This window comes from Marmota flaviventris, chromosome 7 (genome assembly GCF_047511675.1).
Source record: "Marmota flaviventris isolate mMarFla1 chromosome 7, mMarFla1.hap1, whole genome shotgun sequence".
Classification (NCBI taxonomy): domain Eukaryota; kingdom Metazoa; phylum Chordata; class Mammalia; order Rodentia; family Sciuridae; genus Marmota; species Marmota flaviventris.
The window spans coordinates 116,268,394-116,277,717 of record NC_092504.1 but is presented as its reverse complement, the minus strand read 5'-3'; positions in this window follow the sequence as shown (position 1 = coordinate 116,277,717).

Genomic DNA, 9,324 nt, shown 5'->3' with positions numbered 1-9,324 from the left:
CACTTTACTAGAATGGTCTCATGTTGTTAAACAGTCTGAAAATGTTATATTTCATAATACAAAGGGTAGTCACAAAATAGAGCATTGTGATGGGTTAAGGTTATCAGTAAAATAATCTCCCTTTTCTCCTTATTAACTCTCAGGTTCATGGAGAAGAGAACTGTCAAAAAGTAAAAATCTTAATTACAGGGGTTTACACTGTAAATTACACTGTAACATTTTGGGGTAATGCAACTTAGGGAAGGTTTGAAAGTATTTTCATTGACATTAACTCATAAAAATTTGAAACATTACCATTCTTTATATCAGCAATTTTTTTTGGGGGGTGGGAGGTACCCGGGATTGAACTCAGGAGCACTTGACTACTGAGCCAAATCCCCAGCCCTATTTTTTGTATTTTTTTTTTTTTTTTTTTTTTGGAGACAGGGTCTTGCTGAGTTGCTTAGCGCCTTGCTTTTGCTCAGGTTGGCTTTGAACTCACAATCCTCCTTCCTTAGCCTTCTGAGCTGCTGGAATTACAGGCGTGTAATATATCAGCCATTTGCGTGTGTGTGTGTGTGTGTGTGTGTGTGTGTGACATATTACCTAAACAGGGTCCACAAATCTAAATGTAAATTTAGGCTGCAAGTCTTTATTGCCTAACAGGGAAAAACTAACAAACCTTATGACTTCTGGGATCATTTTTATCTTTTTCCCTTTGGACGTCAGGATCTCAGGGAACAGTGAGGGAATATACTTTGCGGGCAACAGTATATTTGCCTCAAGATTTTTTCCTCCTTAGCTTAACATGTCTAGCCAACATGTGTCTTATGCTAATTTATTGTCGTAAAGGGAAACTCACATTTCTGAAGCATATTTTTCTTCTGAAAGATGAGCCTCTTGGTTTTCTTAATAGCATGGATGTAGCCAGGCACTTGTCTAAGACAAGGCTTTTTGAACAAATTTTATACTCACAATGAAGAGTTGAAGGGGGTGCTTTTTTTTTTTTTTAAATCAGCAAAGAGCATAAACAAGAATCACCTGGAAAGATTTGTTAAATGGCTCCAAACCCTATTTTCCGACTCATTAATTCTGGGGTGAGTACAGGAATCCTTATTTTTAGTAACCACTTCAGGGGATTTTAATACCCAAGGCCTATACTTTGAGAAATACTATCCTACTATGTTATAGTCCATTACTGTGACAAAGTACCTGAGAAAATGTAAAAAGAGGAAAAGTTCAGCATTTCAGAGCAAGAGCATTCAGTGGGCCTATGATAAGTCAGAACATAGTAACAGGGACTGTGTGGTGGACCAAAGGTACTCACCTGTGATGGCTGGAAAGCAAAGAGGAAGAACCGGCCGTGGTCCCAACATCCCTTTCAAAGGCACATCCCAATGACCCAAGCGTCTCCCACTGTTTTGGTGAGCTTTTTGTCTGCTGGGACTGAAGGATCTGACCAGAACAACTGTAAGGAGGAAAAGTTTATTTGAGGGCTCAGGGTTTCAGAGGGGTTAGTGCACAGAAGGCCAGCTCCATTCCTCAGGGCTGGAGGTGAGGCTGAACACCATGTCAGGAGAGGGTGGCAGAGGTGATGAGGAAGTGGAGAGAGAGGCTCCACTCACTGGATACAAACAGATACCCAATTCCCAGCTCCTCCAGCCACACACCCCCCCCCCACCTCAGTCACCACTCAGTCAATCCCTATCAGGGGATTAATTCGCTGGTTGGGTTAAGACTCTTACAACCCAGTCATTTCTCCCCTGAACCATCTTGCATTGCCTCACCGGTGAGCTTTTGGGGGACACCTCACATCTAAACCTAACACCCACTAAGCCTCCCGGCAAGTTCTACCACCTCCCAATACTCCCGTGGGCTGAGAACCAAGCCTTTAACAGGGAACACATGTGTTCCCCTTTAAGGAGCACATCAAAATTATAGTGCTACCAAATAAAGGCTCGGCTCCTTAGCATAGGGCACAAGTCCCTCCTTAATCTGCTGCCACCGAGCTCAGCTCCCACCACTAGACTGCCCATTCCACGTTGTCACATCACCCACTCTCCCCCAACTCAGCATTCTGCCACCTTGCTGAACCCTTTGGCTGGAGCATGGACGTCCTTCTCCTGACATCTTCGTCCCCTCTGCGGGTCCAGATCCAGTCTTCCCTCCGCGAAACCTTTCCCTGCTCGACAGGCAGAATGAGCGGATTCCTTCTTGGTCATTTTAGAACCTGCTGTGTTTATAGTTGTGATCACAGAGTGACCTGTCCTTCTGCTTTTCTGCTAACTGAAGCTCCTGGGGATCTAGGAACCACTGCATCCTACAGCGTGCCTCGTGGTTTCTCGGTGCCCTTTAAAGCACGTTGTAGACACCACTTTATTCCATCCTCCCGGTGTCTCTGTTACACTCTTGTCATTCCCACAGTGCAGGTGAGGAAGCCATGGCTGAGTTAAGTGAGTGAACAGATAAATGAACAACGTGATGATTTACTGAATGTAAAAACTACGCAGGAGAGCAATAGGGGAGGCAGCCTGTTCCCTAGGCCTGAGTCTCCAGGGCCACAGGGTGTCATTATTAGAATTTCATAGATTATAAAGATAATGGGTCTTAGGGTGTTTGTGGCCTCACTGAATTCATGTACTGAGATCTTAACTCCTGTGGGATTGAACCCAGGGGCACTTAATCACTGAGCCACATCCCCAGCCCTTTTTTATATTTTATTTAGAGACAGGGTCTCACTGTGTTGCTTAGGGCCTTTCTAAGTTGCTGAGGCTGGCTTTGAACTTGTGATCCTCCTGCCTCAGCCTCCAAAGCCACTGGGATTACAGGCCTGCACTACTGCACCTGACAGGTTAATGACCTTTTAAAAGAGGCCTGAGGAAGCATGTTTTCCCCTCCACTATGTGAGGACTCAGTGAAGAACTGCCATCTCCGAGGAGCAGGCCCTAACCAGGCCTGAATCACCTGGCCCCTTGATCTTGGACTTCACAACCTCCAGAACTGTGAGGGGGGAATTCCTGCTGTTTGTAAGCCTCCCAGGTGATACTACTATGTTGTAGCAGCCTAAAGGGACTAAGATAATGGGACCTTGTAATACAGTATTTGAAATAAAATTATTTAAAAAAAATTTTAACTCAGTTTTGGTATATAGATTGTATAGAAATAATAGTTTAGCATTATGTCTTTTCATATTTTGTTGTTGTTGTTGTTGTTGTTTTTCTGTTTTGGCACTGAGGATTGAACCCAGGGGCACTCTACCACTGAGCTACATCCCCAACCCTTTTTATTTATTCATTTTGAGACAGGGTCCATCAAGTTGCTAAGGGTCTTCTCTAAATTGTTAAGCCTGGCCTCAACTTTGCAATCCTCCTGGCTCAGCCTCCCAACTAGCTAGGATTATAGACATGTGCCATTGTGTCTGATTCTTTGGGTATATTTTTTATACCTCATCAAAAATATCCTACAGAGAGCTTTCATTTATGGGCACATAACACATCCCTTTCCAAGGGTGTCACGCAGAGCAGGCCTTTCCTCTGTTGCCCCAGATAACTCTCAGTCAAGCTCCAGTGAGAAATATTTCAAATTATTTTATTTTTTAGACATAGTTCCTCAAAAATATCATTTCTTTCTCTTGATCAGTCAATTCCAACTCATGCTGCAAAATTCAGATCCACCCCAACCAGGGCTCAAAGCAAGAGTGTAGTTGAAGGCTCATATCCTATAGTGATAATTCAGGCTTTTCAGATTCCACAGAGGAATGTTGTAGTATAAGAATGAAGGGGTTCCTGGCCCCTGGCTAGTGACCAATGCCCCCATCTCCCTTCTTTCTCTTGTTTGGTTCCCTTTTGCTTGGTAAAGGGGGAGACTTGTGCATCTCCCAGAGTGTACCTCATAGTCCCCATGCACACCCATGCTTTGCCAGCCGCCCCTCTTGGTTACCACCCAGAAGCCTAGGAATATACATCCTTGCTGATGGTCCCCCTTGAGATATGACAGGCCCAGAAAAAAGGTCTGAGCAAGGCTCAGAGAGGGGCTTTGTACAGAAATGGAAGGGTCAGGGAAACCTGGGTGTGGTCTAGAATGAGGAGAGTGGATTCCTTCAAACCTCAGGACCAGGGGCTTTTGCCTGGGGCTACGGGTGGTACTCAATTCCAACAACCCTTTCTCCAAGTTTAATGTCAGTTAAACTGTCATGGAACTCTCTGGTTCTCTTTGGAACATTTACAATGCTAATTAAATAATCCACAGATAAACAACTTGTTGGTGGTGGTACTAAAAAATTCGTTTCACAAAGTTAGGACTGAATCTCATTTGGTTCACTCCTGGATTTCCATTGCTTAAAGCAGTGTCCAGAAGTTACTCAATGTGGATTTTTTGAATGGATACATGAGGGGGAAGCTCACGGAGGCTTCTAGGAATAGCCTTTTCAAAAAATGTGACACAAACTCTTTTTTCTTGTACTCTTTCCTATGATCATCATCAACAATTTTACAGAATAAAAGTTTAAATATTACAAAAGATCTTTTAGCGCTTTAGTTCTAAAAGGTATATTCCCAGTGGGTCTGTTGGGGTGAAAGATTTGGATAAGATGGCCAGACACAGGGCCATACAGATATGGACAGTGTAAATCCTATAACGCAATGCCAATTTCACACTACACATACCTTTCTTATTTCTGGAAAAATCATAAGATTAGAATTAAAAAAAAAAAATAAACTGGAAGTAAAAAGAATTAAATTTGCCCTTCGCAGGACTGCATGCGATTCCACTTAAAAATCTTCATAAAAATCTTGAGGGAAAAATCCATTTTGAAACAAAAACAATCCTGGGTGGTGCTTGCAAATGCAGAAGGCTGCTAGAAGCTTCGCCAATGACAACTGTAAGTAATAACATGGTATTAAATTTTATTTTCCATTTTTAAGACTGGACTCTTTTCTTTTTTTTAAACCCAGCAGGTATGTGGACTTACATTTCTAACAGACATTCTGAAAAATAATGTAATAGCTTATTTATCTCAGTGGGTATGAAGATCTTGACCTTCACAAGGAAGGTTCTGATTCATTGAGAGATGAGATCCTTATGAACACAAGGCCCGGTTGCCTTAATTTTAAGTCTTAAGTTCTTTCCAAGATTTTTTGTCCTCTTTTTCCATCTTACACATCAGTGGGCAAAGAATTATCTTTTAAATCTGAAAATCTGTTCTCACTTGAAGTTGTTTTGTAGTTCTGAATGATTTAGCAGAGATAATATTGGGCATATATCATTCTTCCCCTTAAAAACACAGAGGGATGACAGGGCCACTTCAGCCTGGAAACCACTTTGGACAATGACCATCATTTTTCACTGAAAACTGTAGCCTAAGCCATGGAAATTCAGAATGTAACAGAAATAAACCCTCTTGCTTTATAGCTTCTGGATTTCCCAGGAACTTAAACCTCTGCCTACATGGAAAAGACCAGACAATAAACATCAGGCTCAAGATATTATAATAAAACCAACCTAGTCAATACACAATGTAGTAGAAGACACTCACTGTCACTCTAGCCCTCCTGTAACTGGGCTTTCTCAGCCTTAATCCATTTGACACTTTGGGTTGGATGACCCTAATGCAACTTCTCTTCTTTGGCTCCTAGTTTTAAAGATTATGATAAAATAGATACATGACATTTGCATTGGGCATTGAGTACAGTTACATCACCATGCAACCATCACCCCCTTCCATCTCCAGAATGTTTTCATCTCCCCCAGCTGAAACTCTGTACGCATTAAACGATCATTCTCCAGTATGCCCAGCTCCCAGCTCCTGGTAACCATTTCATTGATTTACTTTTTAGTCTAAAACTACCCAAATCCTAGGGGCAATTATGAAGCATAATAATGCATGACTGTGTGTGTGTGTGTGTGTGTGTGTGTGTGTAATGATATCGCCATTAAGTTAAAAGGGCAAGAACTGGCTGTCTTCCTCCTCATACGTGAGGGTGTGTTCAAGCAGGCTGTGCAGTGAACCCCCTGACTTGCATCCTTCCCAACCCCATTGTTGAGCCTGGAAGGTGAAGGAGGTCGATTAAGTGCCTCCTGCCTTGATTTCCTCACCAACAAAGAAGGGTTGATCACAGAACTAGCACAGAGGACTTGAGGATGAACAAGTTAACAGACATGAAGTGCTAGGACTAACCCACACTCCACGAGGATCACCAGATCAGTTGCAGATCTAAAATCTTAAGGCAAACCAGTGTAGACATTAGCTACCTCATTCCCTTGTCCTCCCCTTGTGAAAACTGATATCTAACTTGTAGTGTAATGTTAGCTCCGTGAATCTAGATTTCATTTTCACCCTCCTGGACCAGAATATGAGTGGATAGTGACTAAGAATGTGGCTCAAATGCATGTCGTGTGTGCAGATGTGATTGGCTGCTGATGCTGTCGGCAGACTCTGGGCTCTTGTTTTGAGAGCTGCTGCCATTGTGTTGCTGGTGCTGGAACACAAACTCCATATTCCACTGAGCTGTGCTCCTTTCTCCAGTATGTGAGCCCCGGGCACGTTTTCTTGTTCAAATCTTCATGTGGTCTACCTAGGAGAAGGTATTTTCATCTCCAATCTGCAAATGAGAAAATCGAGGGTGCCGGAGTTTCAGGAATTAGTAAATGACAGGTCAAAAGTCCAGTTTGGTCATATTCTCATTCCCTACGTAATGTTGCTTCTAGGCCAAAATGTTAACTCTGAGACCTGTTGATGTGGTGATGACACATAATGAAATAATATCATATCACAGAGCACTATATCATGCACAATATATTCCAAAATTCATGCACTATCTTTTAAAGGAAATCTATTTTATATAGGGTACTTGCAGTCTGCTAATTTTAGTTTACCATGTGCAACATCACGTGTGCAATTTGACTGTGGTATTTGGTCAAAGCAAAACCCCAATATATGAATGGTATTAAGATTATTTATTTATTTGCCTTGAAATTAGTGATTACAAAGCAATCTGTATAAGACTCTAGCTTTCTTTCTGCTCATTACTTCAAACTTGAAGACCTAACACATAAAATACATAAAATATATATAAACTGGTTGACCTTGAAAAGTCCACTGTTTGAGATTTGTGCAAAAACAAATTATAACTTGAGGAGAAAAAACAAAACATACCTGATCGCTTGTTGCTTTCCCAAATTTTGACATGTTTTCAATGTAAAAAGAAGTTTTCTAAAGAAAGCTTGGTGGTGGTGGTAGGGGGGAAGAAACCTCGAGAACTCCACGATATGCAATTTGCGTCATTTGCTTTTCTAAATTGTTGTTCCTCGCCAATGTCAATAAACTGCTGTAAGTGGTTTAGCATGTTTGGTTGGCTGCACCTATGTATAAAATAAACAACGTGTCTAGTATTCTCTTTACAACTGTTGACGGTGGGTTCAGTATAACGACCCTATATAACCCTTAATGAGGGAATAATGAAATTTACCTTGCACAAGTATCACAAAACAAACATGTTTCCCTATTGCCTGGGTCCATGACTGACTTCCCCATTGCTGTGTAAGAATTTTATATGTAGGATGTCTTAAATTCCACTCCACATACCAAACAAGCACTTTAAATCCTGTGCTTGTCTTGTCTGGAATGACATCAGTGTGATCAATTTTTTTTTTTTTTTTACCCTTCTAGGACAGTGTCAGCAGGGATTCAGAAGTTAATCAGGAGAGTGCAAGTCTGAAACAGCTGAATTAAGACAAGATGTTTGCACCGAGAGCTAGCACGAACGGGTGCTATATGTAGTAACTCGTTAAAAAATGTTATGCACTGAGGTATTTACATGCATTTTCATAAGAATCTTAGTTAAAATTTTAAATTATACAAGTGAGCCTGAAGAACAACAACAGGCAAGACGTTGTGAAAGAGTGTCAGAAGAGATCCCAGAAAGCAAATTCATTTTTCAAATTATGAAATCTAGTATCAAAGGAAGAATTTTAGTTTTGTTCTTTTTTAAAGGGAATAATAATAAGCCAATAATGCCAATATATAGTAAATTCTGGTTATCTTAAAAACTAAAGGTTTTTGTTTCAGGGGAAAAAAAAGTGCAAAAGTTAATTACTTTGTTCTGTGAGAATCTTAGTGAGTCTTAAGATTGACCAGAATTTTAAAAAGTGGGGTGGGGAGGGGGACTTTTAATAAGAAGGCTTGGAAAGCCAAGTTTATGGTGTCCTTCCAAGCTGGAGAAGTCAGGAAGAATGTTCTTTACCAAGAAAGGGATGGTCTTCTGGAAGAGAGTAATCAACCTAGATTCCTTCTACTGGGCATGAACATCAAAGTTCTGGGGTGGTTCACAGAAGAGGAATCTGCATCCATACATTTGGCCAGATTTTTGGCACCTGGTTACAAAAGATTGAGCAACAAAAAGTCTGGCTTGAATTTCATTAAAATTAAATATTAAAAGCATACTCTCACAATTAGAAAGTCCTTTGATTAAGACGGCTTCTTAGTACATGCATGGCTTCTAGAACTTTCTTTGTTCGTTTAATTGGAACACTTGCTGTTTTCATCCCTCTGTCCAGCTGTGGCAGTCTGTCCCCGCAATATTTTTTGAAGAACATCTAATTCTCCATAAAACATCTAGCAAAAGAAAAAAAAAACATGGTTTTCCAAATGCTTGTCAAAATAATAAAAAGCAAAGGAATTTTGTACCAAGTCTTTGTCTCCTTGTGCACTTAAATTTGATTAGATGTGATGCTAATGATTAGGTAAACATGAGTGATGATAAATGGTTATTTGTTAAGCTAATTAATGGCATGAATGTGACTTCCCAAAGTAATCCCCCTGACACCCTGTTGCAGGTTTCCAAGGAAGCCTGGATTTTCCATCCATTCCCAAGGAATTTGATGGGAGACACCCATTTTTGCCAGTGGTTTAGCTAGAATTAAAATTAATAACTTTTTGGCCCACTGCCTCCGCTCAGACCGTTCAAAATGTTTCAGTATTGCATGAGTCTTCCAGATTCTCAGTTGAGAAAAATGCAGTCTGTACTCTTGGCCTTGGGCGTTGGAACCTTCAGCCGGGAAATGAGTGCTTCTGGTTTTCCCAGCAGCCCTGAAGTCCCCACAGGTCAGCAACCTCAGCAGCTAACCTCTTTCTCCAGCCACCATGGAGAATGCATTGGTCAATGTGGCATCAATATATCTCTCAGGCCCCGTTTCACTCTAATCAGGTCAGACAGTTAATTGTTTTTCCTACAACCTTTTTAAACTTTCCATATTAACATAAAAGATAAAGGCCAGCACAATAAAAAATAAACCATATGCCTTACATCCAGATTCATCAATTTTTCACATTGCACCTTATTTTCTCTG